This window comes from Geotrypetes seraphini, chromosome 2 (assembly GCF_902459505.1).
Source record: "Geotrypetes seraphini chromosome 2, aGeoSer1.1, whole genome shotgun sequence".
Classification (NCBI taxonomy): Eukaryota; Metazoa; Chordata; class Amphibia; order Gymnophiona; family Dermophiidae; genus Geotrypetes; species Geotrypetes seraphini.
The window spans coordinates 89,931,681-89,946,645 of NC_047085.1; the positions used below are offsets into that span (position 1 = coordinate 89,931,681).

Sequence of the window (14,965 nt, forward strand, 5' to 3'; positions counted from 1 at the left end):
AATTACAACTTGTTTTCTTTTTCAGATCCACATTATTATTAATTCAGTTTAAAATGGATGCCAACGAATCGACTAATAATAATCCTTTTCTGCCAGACTGTGCCATTGGGCAAAAATTGTTGTCAAAGTGTCATGACGGCACATTTTATTCTAAAAAATGTGGGCTCATTTTTTTACATAATTTGTCAACCGATGAAAAATTGCTTATCACTCGGCGCTCTGAAGTTGAACTGATGGATAAAGACCAAATCTGCCTCCACCACAAAGCAAAGTATCTCGACAAATACGAATTAAAGCAAACATCATGTTGTAATCCATTTGAAAAGAAAAATCACATTGTTCAAAGTGGATTGTTAAAAGTCGATCTTGCCATGTCTAATGATTTTAGAAAAGTGGCAAAAATAAATATCAAGCCAGGTCAGAAACTTTGCAGTAGGTGTAAAGCCCAATACGTTTCAATGAGTGAAGCTACTGCAGCATCTTCATCTTCAGACGATTTTGATATCAGCATCTCCGATGCAGTTGATCAAAGCTTGACTGCTTTAGGAACCTCTCCTAAAGCAGTCCTAAATTCGAAAGGTTAGCAAGTAGAGATAAAGCCGGCTATGTGATACGAAAAATTGAACGTGTGCAGAATGTGATAGCCAAGAAGATTACATCTGCTGCTGGAGTTTCAGCTGAAGAAGTTGGGCCGTCTCGTCAGTCTGTAGAATGCAAGTTATGTGAAGATTACACTGACCTCATTGAAGAAATGAAAACGAAAATTGCAATATCCAACAGGTCAATGAAAGTTCAATTATTGACGATGGCCCCAAAAAGTTGGTCAATAAAGGAAACAGCAATGAAGTTTGGCGTTTCAGAGCGCATGGTCAGAACAGCCCAAAAAGTAAAGAAAGAGAAAGGCATTTGTTCTATACCTGATGCAAAAATTGGCAAGTCCCTTCCAAAAGAAATTGCAAATAGAGTTCAAGATTTTAAATAATAAGGGGGACATAGGGCAGCCCTGTCTAGTCCCTCGGTGTAAATGAAAAGGGGATGATGATATAGTATAGAAATCATTTGAATGAATGTCTGAGGAAGACCAAAATGAGATAATACACAGAAAAGGTATTTCCACTCCACCCTGTCAAAGGCCTTTTCTGCATCAAGGGAGACAATTACCGAAGATTGAGCATCAGACAGAGTGGAGTGGAGAACATGGCATAGAAGTCTGGTATTGTCAGCACCATATCTACCTTTCATAAAACCCACTTGATCTCTGTGGATCAGGGTGGGCATAACTTTTTCTAAGCGTAATACCAAAATTTTTGCAAAAATTTTATAGTCCAGGTTTAAAAGCAATATTGGTCGGTAGTTCTTCACAAGTTGAGGGTCACGATTTGGCTTTGGTATAATAATGATGTTTGCTTCCAGAAATCGATGTAAGTTGGCAGGAGAGTCAATAAGACGCTGGAAATAAGTAAGTAAGTGTGGAGTCAGACATGAGGAAAAAGACTTGTAGAATTCAGGAGTAAGTCCATCGGGACCTGGTGCCTTAGCTGAAGGTAGTAGAGAGATGGCCTTAGTAATTTCTTCCGTAGAAAGAGGTAGATTTAGGGATTGTTGTTGAGTGGAAGTGAGGGAAGGCAGGTCTAGAGATTGAAGGAAATCCTTGATGAAGGGTTCTGGAGAAGAGGACTCAGAGGTGTATAAATTTTCATAAAAGACACGGAAATCTTCCAATATATCTTTAGTGGTAGTATGGAGGTGACCCGATGAAGTTTTGATGTGAGTTACATGTTGTTTGGTACGCTTGCCCTTTAGATAGGTAGCTAGATGATGTCCAGATTTGTTAGAAGATGTAAAATACGTTACGGAACGTCTAAATATTGAAGCAGATGCAATTGAGCTAAATATTTCATTATATTGAAATTTTAATTGTTGTAACTTCTTATAAGTGGACGGGTTAAAGCGATGGTAGAGCTGGGTTTCATAATTATGTATGTCAGTTTCAAGTTGAAGTAGAGTCGATTTCTTTTGCTTGAGACGGGCAGCTGCAAAGCTGATTGATTCACCTCTGAACCAAGCTTTATAGGATTCCCATACGATAGAAAAATCAGAAACAGAAGGGGTATTGTTGAGAAAGAAAGTTTGAGATTCCTGTTTGATATGTGATAGGAAAGAGTCGTCCTGTAAAAGGAAGTTGTTCAGCCTCCATTGTCGAGACTTGGTAATATGGGTCCAGTTCAAAGTGCAGGAAACAGCAGCGTGATCTGAGATGGTGATGTCATGGATTTTTGCTGAGTCGGTTATATTGACAATGTCCTTAGAGCCCATAATGTAGTCAATCCGAGAAAAGGAGTGGTGGGTTGCAGAGTAGAATGTGAAGTCTTTGGTAGTGGGATGAAGTATTCTCCATATGTCTGACCAACCATAAGTTGACATTAGTTGGGTAACCACAGATCTGACTTTAAGCTTGGAAGGACGACATAAGGAGGATCTGTCTACGAAGGGGTCCAAAGGAAAGTTAAAGTCTCCAGCAATTATGGTGCTCGTGGTCAGGGAGGAATTACAGATAGTATGAAAGGATTGGAAAAACAAAGGGTCATCAGCATTCGGAGCATATATGTTGAGAAGTTTTATAGGCTGGTCATCAATGGATCCATCCAGGAGGGACCAACGACCTTCAGAGTCAAACTTGTGAGAGGAAAGTTGAAAGTTGAGGGATTTGCTAATCAGAGTTATAACACCATTTTTCTTCCCTGAGGCGGGAGCAGCGAAACAATGTTGAATCCAGCCTCCAGTTAATTTTCGAGCTTCTTCCAGATCAAGGTGAGATTCTTGTATTAGACAAATATCTGCTCCAAGATGTTTGAAGTAATGTAGTATTTTTTTTCTCTTGATTGGATTAGAGATGCCCTTAACATTAAGGGATACAATAGTTATGTGAACCATGAGTAAGCAGTAGAGAGTAAGTCACGGAACTCAGTAATAGGCATATATAAGTGTAGAAGGAAACTGGCCATAACACTCCAAGAAAAGGAAACAAAAAAGGAAAAAAAGTCTAATTGAAAAGAAGGCGGGTGGTTCATGCTGCATTCAATCAGGAGCAATAAACAAACGAAAATCCATGAATGGGGTCGCATGCTGTCAAGAAGCGCTCAGGGAGTTCACTCCCAGCCCAAGTAAATGCAAATGGACTGAGCCTCAATAAGAAATATGTTGAGTAGATGCAGAAAAGTCAGGTCATGTCACTGGCATTGTCATCAAGGAATTTTTGGAGTTCCAGTGGATCATCAAAAGTTTTCGTGGTGTTGCGGTAGGTTACTCTTAGTCTGGCAGGATAAAATAGCCCATATTGTGCTCCAATGCTCTTAAGATGTGGCCGCATGGAAAGAAAGGTTTTGCGCTTTTGTGCTGAAGTTTTAGAGAGGTCAGGAACGAGTAAGATCCTTTTGCCCTCCACTGTTAATGATTGAGTAGCCTTTGCAGTTTGAAGTATCTGGAGTGTTTGCTGGTAGCGAAGTACTTTGAGAACTATAGGTCTAGGTGGTCTGGTGAGAGACGGAGGGCCAGATGGCACGCGGTGGGCGCGCTCTATTTCCAGCGGAGGAGTAAATTGAATTTTTAAGATGTTAGGAATAAAGGTATGAAGAAAGTCCAGAATATTTTTACCTTCTGTATTCTCTGGAAGGCCTATCAGACGCACGTTGTTCCGGCGCATACGGTTTGAAATGTCTTCCAGATCATTCTGAAGTAAGGATATTTTACGGAGGTCTCGCTGTATATCCAGGTATTGGGAATCGTGGGCTGCCAGGCGTTCCTCAGTGAGATCTATGCGAGCATTATGTTGTTTTAATTGAGCCATTATATTGCCGATTTCATTTTTTATATCAGCAGTAGCGGCCAGGTTCTCTTGCATAAGGCCACGAAGGATTTGTAAATCGGCGGCAATAGAAGCGCCATGCTCTGTAGAGCCGGACGAGCAGGCCTTAATGGGAGACGGCGGCTCGTGTTTCGAACGCTTAGACGCGTTGTGTGCGGCGGGAGTGCCTGCGGATGCGGCGGTTTCGGCTTTAGCCGACTTGGAAGACATTCCGATTGGCGAAACTGAAAGCACTGACCTGAAAAATTATAATTGAGGCAGTTGATAGTTTTTAACGTGGCGGGCTATAGCGGAGCGAGATCGCTAAGCAGCCATCTTGAATACAGGCAAGTTATGAGTTATACAATTGTTATATTTACATTCCTTCTTATGATGGAAATGTATGATTCCTTATCAATCCCTATGTTTATATCTCGGTACATGCTTTGTATGACTCTTGTTTTCCAATCATCTGTATGTACTTGTTTATTACAAAATTTTTCAATAAATAAACCTTGACTAAAAAAAGAGTTCAAGATTTTTACGAAGACGATGAATTCAGCAGAATATGTCCTGGCAAAAAAGATTGCATTTCAGTCCGCCTCAATGGTTTAAAAGTACAAAAGCAAAAGCGGCTGCTGTTGTGTAATTTAAAAGAGCTGTACGTGGCGTACTGCAACAAATACGGAACTGAAATTGGTTTTTCCAAATTATGTGAGCTCAGGCCAAAGTGGTGTGTAACCGTTGGTGCATCAGGTGCACACTCCGTGTGTGTCTGCACGATACGAGAGGCATAGAGGGATATGGGTGACTAAAACTACATCAGGTGTATACCTGACTGGGCCTCCGCGTGTGCGGATCGCCGGACTCGATGGACCATGGGTCTGATCCGGAGATGGCAGTTCTTATGTTCTTATGTAAAGCTCATGCTACAAGGCGCCAATGTCAAAGAGAACTACAAAGTTCTTATGGAAAAAACTGTGTGCGACCTAAATGTCAAGGACTGTATGCTACAACAATGTCAAAACTGCCCTGGTGAAGAAGCACCAACAGCATACCTGGAAGAAATATTCAAGGATTTAGATCCAGAAGAATCAATAGAATTTAAGCAATGGGTTCACGCTGACCGTGAAACATTAGAAACAAGCGTACTAACCATGGACAACTTTATTGAAAGACTTGCAAGCAAGATTTGGAAGTTGACAAGCCACCATTTCATTTCAAAACATCAAAGTGAATATTTGAAGATGTTGAAGACAGGCTTAAAAGAAATGGAAATGATCGTTTTGATGGATTTTGCTGAAAATTACTCATTTGTTGTACAGGATGCCGCCCAAGGCTTTTCACTGGGAAAATTCACAAGCTACGGTACATCCTTTTGTTGCATATTACCTCAATGAAGTGGGCACATTGCAAGTTGTAAACTGTTGCATTATTTCTGATCATATGCAACATGATACGATATCTGTACGTGTGTTTATTCAAAAGTTGATCGAATTTTTGGTAACTCAAACAAACATTACCAAAATATACTACTTCAGTGACGGCTCAGCTGCACAATATAAAAACTACAAGAACTTTGTGAATTTGTGCAATCACAGAAATGATTTCAACATTGAGGCTGAATGGAATTTTTTTGGAACTAGCCACGGAAAATCACCCTGCGATGGAGTTGGTGGAACAACTAAACGACTGGCTGCCCGGGCTAGCCTCCAAAGACCATCAACGGATCAAATATTGACGCCAAAGGATCTATTTAACTTTTGTGACCAAAATATACACGGAGTTAAATACATTTATGTTCCAAAAGAAGAAATTGAAGAAAGCAAAAAGTTTCAAGAAGAAAGATGGCATGAAAGCAGCACAGTAGCCGGTACCAGAGAGCACCACCAATTTGTACCAGTCGACTCAAACTCGGTTCGTGTCAGCAAAGTTTCAAATGACACAATAAATTTTGTTGCCAAAATTTCTGATACTGCCATTCCAAATTTGAAAGTGTCCGAAATCTTTCCTGGTTGCTACGTTGCCTGTACTTACGATAATCAATGGTGGATAGGCAACGTTGTTGAAGTCTCAATTGAACAAAATGATGCATTGATAAAATTTATGCATCCTCACGGTCCAGCTCATTCGTTTTATTGACCAGAAAGGCAAGACGTTTGTTGGGTTCCAGAGCAACACCTCATCTGCATGCTTTGTGCCCCTTCAGTTACATCATCCGGCCGCCAATATCAATTTCCAGAAACTGCATTGAAGAAAATGGCTCAAAAATTTAACAGAATGTTATAAAGATTGCTGGCAGTTAAAATCAAAGTGGACTTCACTTCGGCTTGGGAACCATATAAGATACCCAATTTAGGCTTGGGAACCTAGGATAAGACACCCTAATCATTGGCTTTGGAACCAGAAAGATACCAACAAAAGGATTTGGAACCTTGACAAAGAAACCAAATGCGAGGCTTGGGAACCTGGACGAAGTGGCCCACCCGTGGCTGGTATTGCACAGCTATCGGGCATGACCCCTATGGCAATGGGGTTGCCAGTTCAAACTCTTGAACTGGTAGTGACAATGTCACCATGGACCAACGCAATAGAGTAGTAGTAATACTACGTCAATACAAAACTGTAACTTTAAAAATGACAGAACTATGTTGAAATAGAGGTTGTTGCCGTGGCAACGTCTCCCAACTTCGTCCCCCTTTTTCAGCCATTGTTAATCTGCGTTGAAAAATGAAGTCCACTTTTCTAGGGGGTTTGAAATATGCTCTTTCTAATGAGACTGATTTGAAAGAGTTTCTAAAAGGTATTTTTCTGTAAAAGCAGGCTGAAAATACCCTATTTTTGGCCTTTTTACACAAATTAGCAACTTTACACTTAATTTGTAAACTAATGGAAAGAGCTTGGAGGTTGAAATTGTACTTTTGAAAACAACGTTGTACTGAGACATTATGTGCCAAATTTCGCATTTATTACTCAATTATTGTGGGAGCTAAGTAATGTCAAACTTTGATTTTTTTTGGAGCACTAATTTTTTCGGCCAAGTTTACTGTAATTCAGGCATTCACTCAGTGCTCGGCAAAAATTGTTATTGGTAGCAATGAACAGAGCTCAAAAAGTTGTGCAGGGTAGCTAAGTTTCAGTTTTTTTGGAAACACAGCTCGGGAGATATTGTGTCTCAAAGTTGTCAGAACGTCATTGGTGTACTGTATTTCATTGTGGTATGGGGTCAAACAAATGGCTATATCTCCACAAATATTCCACAGGCGAAACTAAAACTTTACCAAAGTTCGTTTGAGACATGGTGGACTCTGCATATGAAGTTTCATCAAAATCCGTGATGGTCATGCAGGGCACTTTCCAAGAATCTGATCACTTGACATGGAATGACCCAGAGGCAGTGTTGGAGGTTAGCAATTTGGGACAACCGGTTTTCGCCTAGTGGAAGGAGCAGCTGGATGTCATCTGCATAGGAGTGGATTTTAATGCTATATTTCTGCGCTATATCAATGACCGGCCTGATGTAGAGGTTGAATAGGAGGGGGGATAGAAGGGCGCCTTGAGGGACACCATATTTGATAGGCTTGGGGTTAGATTTGTGTGTCCCTAGTAGGACGGTTTGGGTCCTTTGATGGAGGAAGGAGGTGACCCATTGGAGGGCTGTGTCCTTGATTCTGAGGTCATAGAGTCTGGATGTGAGGAGATGGTGGTCGACTGTGTCAAAGGCAGCGCTGAGGTCAAGTAGGACTAATAGGGCATCACTGCCTTTGTCGAGTATTGACCAGCTATTCCTTCCATGATTTTTACAATGAATGGGATAGATGCTATTGGTCTGTAGTTTGTTATTAGCGCTGAGGATTCTTTTCTATTTTTTGGGATGGGGGTTATGTGGCCGTTGTTACTGAGGAAAGTCCCATTTTTTAGGTTGTGGGTGGAGGCGGGGAGGCAGAGTGAGGCGCTAGGAGCAGCCGGAGCGCGTGGCGAGAACTTCGGGGCAGCGGCGAGAGTAACTCCGCCCACCCCCACAGTGTCAGCAGCTTGCGACCAGGCTCCTCCTTTAAAGGAGGCGAGCCAACGGGCGCAGCACTGATCGCTGCTAGCAGGAGAGGAAGGAGGAGAGAGGCGAACAGGCGGGGAGGCAGAGTGAGGCGCTAGGAGCGCCGGAGCGCATGGCGAGAACTTCGGGGCAGCGGCGAGAGTAACTCCGCCCACCCCCACAGCGTCAGCAGCTTGTGACCGGGCTCCTCCTTTAAAGGAGGCGAGCCAACGGGCGCAGCACTGATCACTGCTAGCAGGAGAGGAAGGAGGAGAGAGGCGAACAGGCGGGGAGGCAGAGTGAGGCGCTAGGAGCACGTGGCGAGAACTTCGGGGCAGCGGCGAGAGTAACTCCGCCCACCCCCACAGCGTCAGCAGCTTGCGACCGGGCTCCTCCTTTAAAGGAGGCGAGCCAACGGGCGCAGCACTGATCGCTGCTAGCAGGAGAGGAAGGAGGAGAGAGGCGCACAGGCGGGGAGGCAGAGTGAGGCGCTAGGAGCGCCGGAGCGCGTGGCGAGAACTTCGGGGCAGCGGCGAGAGTAACTCCGCCCACCCCCACAGCGTCAGCAGCTTGTGACCGGGCTCCTCCTTTAAAGGAGGCGAGCCAACGGGCGCAGCACTGATCGCTGCTAGCAGGAGAGGAAGGAGGAGAGAGGCGAACAGGCGGGGAGGCAGAGTGAGGCGCTAGGAGCACGTGGCGAGAACTTCGGGGCAGCGGCGAAAGTAACTCCGCCCACCACCACAGCGTCAGCAGCTTGCGACCGGGCTCCTCCTTTAAAGGAGGCGAGCCAACGGGCGCAGCACTGATCGCTGCTAGCAGGAGAGGAAGGAGGAGAGAGGCGAACAGACGGGGAGGCAGAGTGAGGCGCTAGGAGCGCCGGAGCGCGTGGCGAGAACTTCGGGGCAGCGGCGAGAGTAACTCCGCCCACCCCCACAGCGTCAGCAGCTTGCGACCGGGCTCCTCCTTTAAAGGAGGCGAGCCAACGGCGCGCAGCCGTTCGGCGTGCGGCGAAGGCGAGCGGCAAAGGCGCTCGCCTTAGCGAGAGCGCCTTTGCGAAGAGTCTAAAGAAGAGCCAAATCCGGGGCAACAGGACACATTAGGGCAAATTCGTCATTCCAGACACCCTACTGTTCTCTCTAACACCTAACTTTCAACTTTATTTCAACCTTACCTCTCAGAAGCCCTAACCTCACACATTCTTATACTATCTCTCATACTATCTCTCATACTATCTCTCATACTATCTCTCATACTCTCACGCTCTCATACCCCCATACTCTCTTATACTCTCATACTCTCACATTTACTCTCCCTCATTTACTCTATCGCATTAACTCTCTCTCTCCCTTTTTGTTTTGTTATGGCAGGGCGGACAAGAAGTGTGAAACCTACAAGCAAGGTCGGCATCCCTTGGACTGAGGTGATCTGGGAGATGGCCTCAGCCTACGCGCAGACAGAGGAGGACAAAGCACCGGGAAGGGACGTCTCCGTGCAAACCGAGCCCATCACACGGCAGTACATTATGGCCTCTACACAGACAGAGGAGGTCGGCCAGCAGGATGATGACATCATGCAGGAACTAAGGAGCCTCAGGGAAGAGGTGAAACGTCTGAGAGGCATTAGAGAGGATGAGGCCTATATCGATGGGATAGTGCAGGAGCTATCCCAAATCACAGAACGGGCTCGTGACTGATCTCCCATGATGACACCAGGGCCGTCGATAAAGAAACCAACTGTTGCTGTTCAGGAGATGGATGGAGACACTGACTCCTGGCAGTTAGTGACCTCCTCCACAGGTAAACGTAGGAGACCTCCCCCCCCATTTACAATCTCTTCACCTTCTCACTCTTTCTCTCACCAGGGCAGCTCCACATCGACTCCACATCTGACCCTGAAGAACAGATTCCAGGTCTTGCAGGAAGAAACTACCGATGTGGACATGGAACAGGAACAACACACATCTCCAAGGACAATGGATCGACACCCCCAAAAGAAGCGTAGAGTAATAGTCATTGGGGACTCCATGTTGAGGGGCACCGAGGGACCAATATGCAGACCGGATATGCAGTCAAGGGAGGTCTGTTGTCTGCCCGGAGCCAGAATACGAGATGTGACCACCTGTCTTGATAGACTTCTCAGGCCCCAGGACCACTTCCCCATGCTGCTCATTCACGTCAGGACGAACGACACTGCCAAGAACTCCCTGGAGGACATAGCTAGAGACTTCGGAGCTCTGGGAAAGAGGCTAAAGCAGACAGGAGCACAGGTAGTATTCTCTTCAATTCTTCCTGTTAGGGGCAGAGGAAGGGACAGGGATGAACGTATCCTGAAGACGAATGAGTGGCTACAACGATGGTGCCAGGAAAAGAACTTCGGATTCCTGAATCACGGAGAGGCACTACAGGGACTACAGGGACCAGACGGACTCCACCTGACCAACAGAGGTAAGAATGTCTTCGGACACAGGCTAGCCCGCCTACTTCGAAGGGCTTTAAACTAGGTAAGTCGGGGGTGGGTACCCACTTTTACACCGGAGCAGTAAGTAACAATCCTGATGGGGCGAACCAAATCTCCACTTCTAAGTCTGAGGTAAGTACCCTTATTGCAAAACAATCACTAGGTGACACTTTAATTCAAATGGATGGCTCACTACAGGAGCCTAGCAGACAGAAAGAGTGGAGAGCTATGTATGTTAACGCACACAGCCTAGGGAATAAATTTCTAGAACTAGAAACAGAAATAGTTAATGCAGACCTAGACGTAGTAGCAATATCCGAAACATGGTTCACAGACTCTCATGGGTGGGATATAACTATACCAGGATACAACCTGCTTCGAAAAGACAGAGAGGGTAAGTTAGGAGGAGGGGTAGCACTTTACATCAAAGAGAACATCAAGACAACCAGGATCACGGATGTCAAGTATACTGGGGAATCCATCTGGGTGAACCTGGCCAGAGGCAGAGAAAAATGCCTGTACCTTGGTGTGGTATACAGACCTCCAAGACAATCGGAGGACAAGGACGCAGAATTAATCGAAGACATTGAGAATATTACCTTACAGGGGGACGTCGTTCTGATGGGAGACTTCAACATGCCTGATGTAGACTGGAACACACTCTCAGCGACAACTTGTGATAGCAGGAGGATATTAACATCCATGAAGGGAGTACGGCTCAAACAAATGGTACTAGAGCCCACTAGGGCCCAGGCCATCCTGGACCTGGTACTTACGAACGGGGAAAGCGTCTCGGAGGTCTCGGTGGGAGAAACGATAGCCACCAGTGACCATAACATGGTATGGTTTAACCTTAAGAAAGGCTTCCCCAGGTCACAAACAAAAACAAGGGTACTCAATTTCCGAGGCACTGACTTCGCACGCATGGGAGATTTCGTCCATCAGACGTTGCAGGTTCAAGAAGTAACTGATAATGTGGAAGCTATGTGGTCAACCTTGAAATTGACCCTTCATGAGGCAACTGAACGCTACATAAAATCGGTAACCAAACAGCAAAGAAAAAAGAAACCCCGATGGTTCACTAATGAGGTCTCTTACCTCGTCAAAGAAAAGAAAAAAGCATTTCTCTCATACAAACGCACGGGGAAAAAAAAAGCAAACATTGAATACAGGACAAAGTCTGCAGCGGTCAAAACAGCAGTCAGGGAGGCCAAACTTCGAATGGAAGAAACTCTAGCGAAGAACATTAAGAAAGGGGACAAATCCTTCTTCAGGTACATTAGCGATAAGAAAAAGAACACAAACGGGATAGTACGCCTTAGAACGCCAGAAGGGAACTATGTGGAAACAGATTCTGATAAGGCCAAACTACTGAATGATTACTTCTGTTCAGTCTTCACCTGCGAGGCATCAGGGCACGGGCCACGGCTGGAAGCAAAGCAAAGCATGGAAGACCCATTTCAGAATTTTGAGTTCACACCAACTGATGTTTACAGAGAACTGTCAAGACTCAAGGTGAACAAAGCAATGGGACCGGATAATTTGCACCCAAGAGTGCTCAGAGAGCTATGCGATGTTCTGGTGAAACCGTTAGCCATGCTCTTCAATCTCTCCCTAGGTACGGGGAGAGTCCCCCTAGACTGGAAAACAGCCAACGTTGTTCCTCTGCACAAAAAGGGTTGCAGAGCAGAGGCTGCGAATTGCAGGCCAGTGAGTCTCACATCAATAGTGTGTAAACTCATGGAAACTCTACTTAAAGGTAAATTAGACAAGATATTGGAAGAGGGAAATCTGAGGGATCCCTGTCAACATGGATTCACTAGGGGCAGGTCATGCCAATCCAATCTTATCAGCTTCTTTAACTGGGTGACAGGAAAGCTAGACCCGGGAGAGTCTCTGGACATAGTGTACTTGGATTTCAGTAAAGCTTTTGACAGTGTCCCGCACCGTAGACTATTAAACAAGATGAAATCGATGGGGTTGGGTGAGAAACTAACTGCATGGGTCAATGATTGGCTGAGTGGAAGACTTCAGAGGGTGGTGGTCAACGGCACCCTCTCTGAGACATCGGAGGTGACTAGCGGAGTGCCGCAGGGATCAGTCCTGGGACCATCCCTTTTCAACATATTCATAGGGGACTTGACCCGGGGGCTTCAGGGTAAAGTAGCGCTGTTCGCTGACGACGCCAAACTGTGTAATATAGTAAGTGAAAGCAATCTCAAGGATAGTATGACGCAAGATCTGATCACGTTGGAAAACTGGTCCTCGACATGGCAGCTGGGCTTCAACGCTAAGAAGTGTAAGGTCATGCATCTCGGCAGTAGAAATCCATGCAGAACATACACCTTGAATGGAGTAGCACTAGCTAGGACTTCAGAAGAACGGGACTTGGGAGTTATCATCAGTGCAGACATGAAGGCTGCCAAACAAGTAGAGAAGGCCTCATCCAAGGCAAGGCAAATGATGGGATGTATCAAGAGAAGCTTCGTCAGCCGCAAACCTGAAGTCATAATGCCACTTTACAGATCCATGGTGAGACCTCATCTGGAATACTGTGTGCAATTCTGGAGGCCGCATTACCGTAAAGATGTGCTTCGAGCCGAGTCGGTCCAGCGGATGGCCACTAGAATGGTCTCCGGACTCAAGGGTCTCTCATACGAAGAAAGACTGGGCAAATTGCAGCTCTATACTCTAGAGGAGCGCAGGGAAAGGGGTGACATGATTGAGACATTTAAATACGTCACAGGTCGTGTCGAGGTGGAAAACGACATATTCTTTCCCATGGGACCCTCGGTCACAAGGGGGCACCCGCTTAAACTCAGAGGAGGGAAATTTAGTGGGGACACCAGGAAGTACTTCTTCACGGAAAGGGTGGTGGATCATTGGAACAAACTTCCGAGGCAGGTGATCAAGGCCACCAGCGTGCTCGACTTTAAGAATAGATGGGACATCCACGTGGGATCGCTACGAGGGTCGAGCAAAGGAACTAAGTCATCAGCACTCAGACTTAATGGGGTGAGTCAGTAGAGTGGGCAGACTTGATGGGCTGTGGCCCTTTTCTGCCGTCATCTTTCTATGTTTCTATGGGTTAGGTAGTGTAATAGTGATATTTTGAATTCTGGTGGTGCCGCTTTCATAATCTCCGGAGGGCACGTATCTAGGATGCAGTAAGATTTAGAGTATTTGTTGTAGAGTTTGGTGTAGGTATTCCATTCTGGATCTAGAAAGGAACTCCAGATCATCTGTAGGTATTTCATTGTCATGTGAGTTAGCTATTTGGTAGTTGCTGGGGATGATTGTTACATCGTTATTGCTTATACAGTTATTTTTTAGGTTTTTAATTTTGGAATCAAAATATAGAGCTGGGTCCTTCGCGGTGGGTAACTTCGTGTTGTGCTCAGGTGTGGTGTAGCGGGTGGTGTCAAATAGGTTTGTGACTATGTTGAATAACTCTTTTGTATTGATTCCTTGTGAACCTTTGCATGATAAGTTAATTTTGGTGGAGTAGAACGCTTTACGTTTGTCTTTTATCAGTTGTTTGTAGGTTTTTATGTAGGCTCTCCAATTGTTGCGGTCAATCAGTTCTCCTATTTTATTCCAAATTCTTTCTAGTCGCCTAGCTGTTTGTTTAGTTTTTAGTAGTTCGGCGTCAAACCATTTGTTGAATTTGTTTGCATTGCTTTTATGTAAGGGGCGATTTTATCTAGGATGGATGTGCTGGTTGTGTTCCAGTGTTCCCAGAAATCTATTCCTTCCTCTATTACTGTATGCGGTTCGTATTCTGACCAGTATTCTTCTGGATTAATATAACCTCTTGTTTGATGTTCTTTTTTTTTATTATCGGACGTGTTTTAGATTTTCGGTGTGACCAGATCAGCTTAAAATAATAGGTGAAGTGGTCGAACCAGATGTTGTGATGCCAGGTGCCTTCAGTCAGAGAGATGATTGGGTCAAGGTTTTCCTTTGTGGACATGGCAACTAGGTCTGAATGATGGCCTTTTTTGTGAGTTTGTGTGGGTACGGGGATGTTGTAGTTGAGTAGAGTTAGGAAGTTTTTAAGCTCTATTGCGTCTGTGTTGTTCTCTTCGTCTAGGTGTAAATTTATGTCCCCTGTGATGATGTTGTAGTTGGGGCTGATAGAATTGTGCAGGACAAATTCGCAGAAGTCTTCTTTGGCTTTGGGCCAGCTTTTAGGCGGGAACGATACTCTTTGGACTGTTGATGAAAAACTGGTCCGGTGGTGAGAGGTTCGATACCTAGACATATAACGTTGATGTCGCTCTGGAGAATCAGCTGCGGTACTTTAGGACCTGGTAGCCATGTACTTAGATTGGGCTGGTACCAAGGGACTCGATACTGGGATAAGCAGCTTACATGCATCATCCAAATCCCTTCAGAACAGCATATCGAGCTGTACCCAGAAGGAAAGCACTGGTACCTCTGCTTATATGCCAGTACCTCGAAGAGGGTGACCTCAATAAGGATGCACATTTCAAGGCTGAGGCAAGCCGGAAGGTGGTCATCACTGCTTGGTCAGCATCAAGAGACTCGATGTAAAAGTGACCTGTGACACCAGTTGGGAAGCTGGAAGCCTCTGAGCTGGCTTACCAGATGAAGCAATGTCTCCCAAT

The 14,965-nt window shown here is 45.2% G+C and overlaps 1 protein-coding gene across 1 annotated transcript in view; it reads right to left on the minus strand.

Annotated features, from left to right (window-relative positions):
• ZBTB10 (zinc finger and BTB domain containing 10) overlaps window positions 1-14,965 on the minus strand; it is a 139,153-nt gene that overhangs the window by 56,829 nt on the left and 67,359 nt on the right. The window lies entirely within an intron of this gene.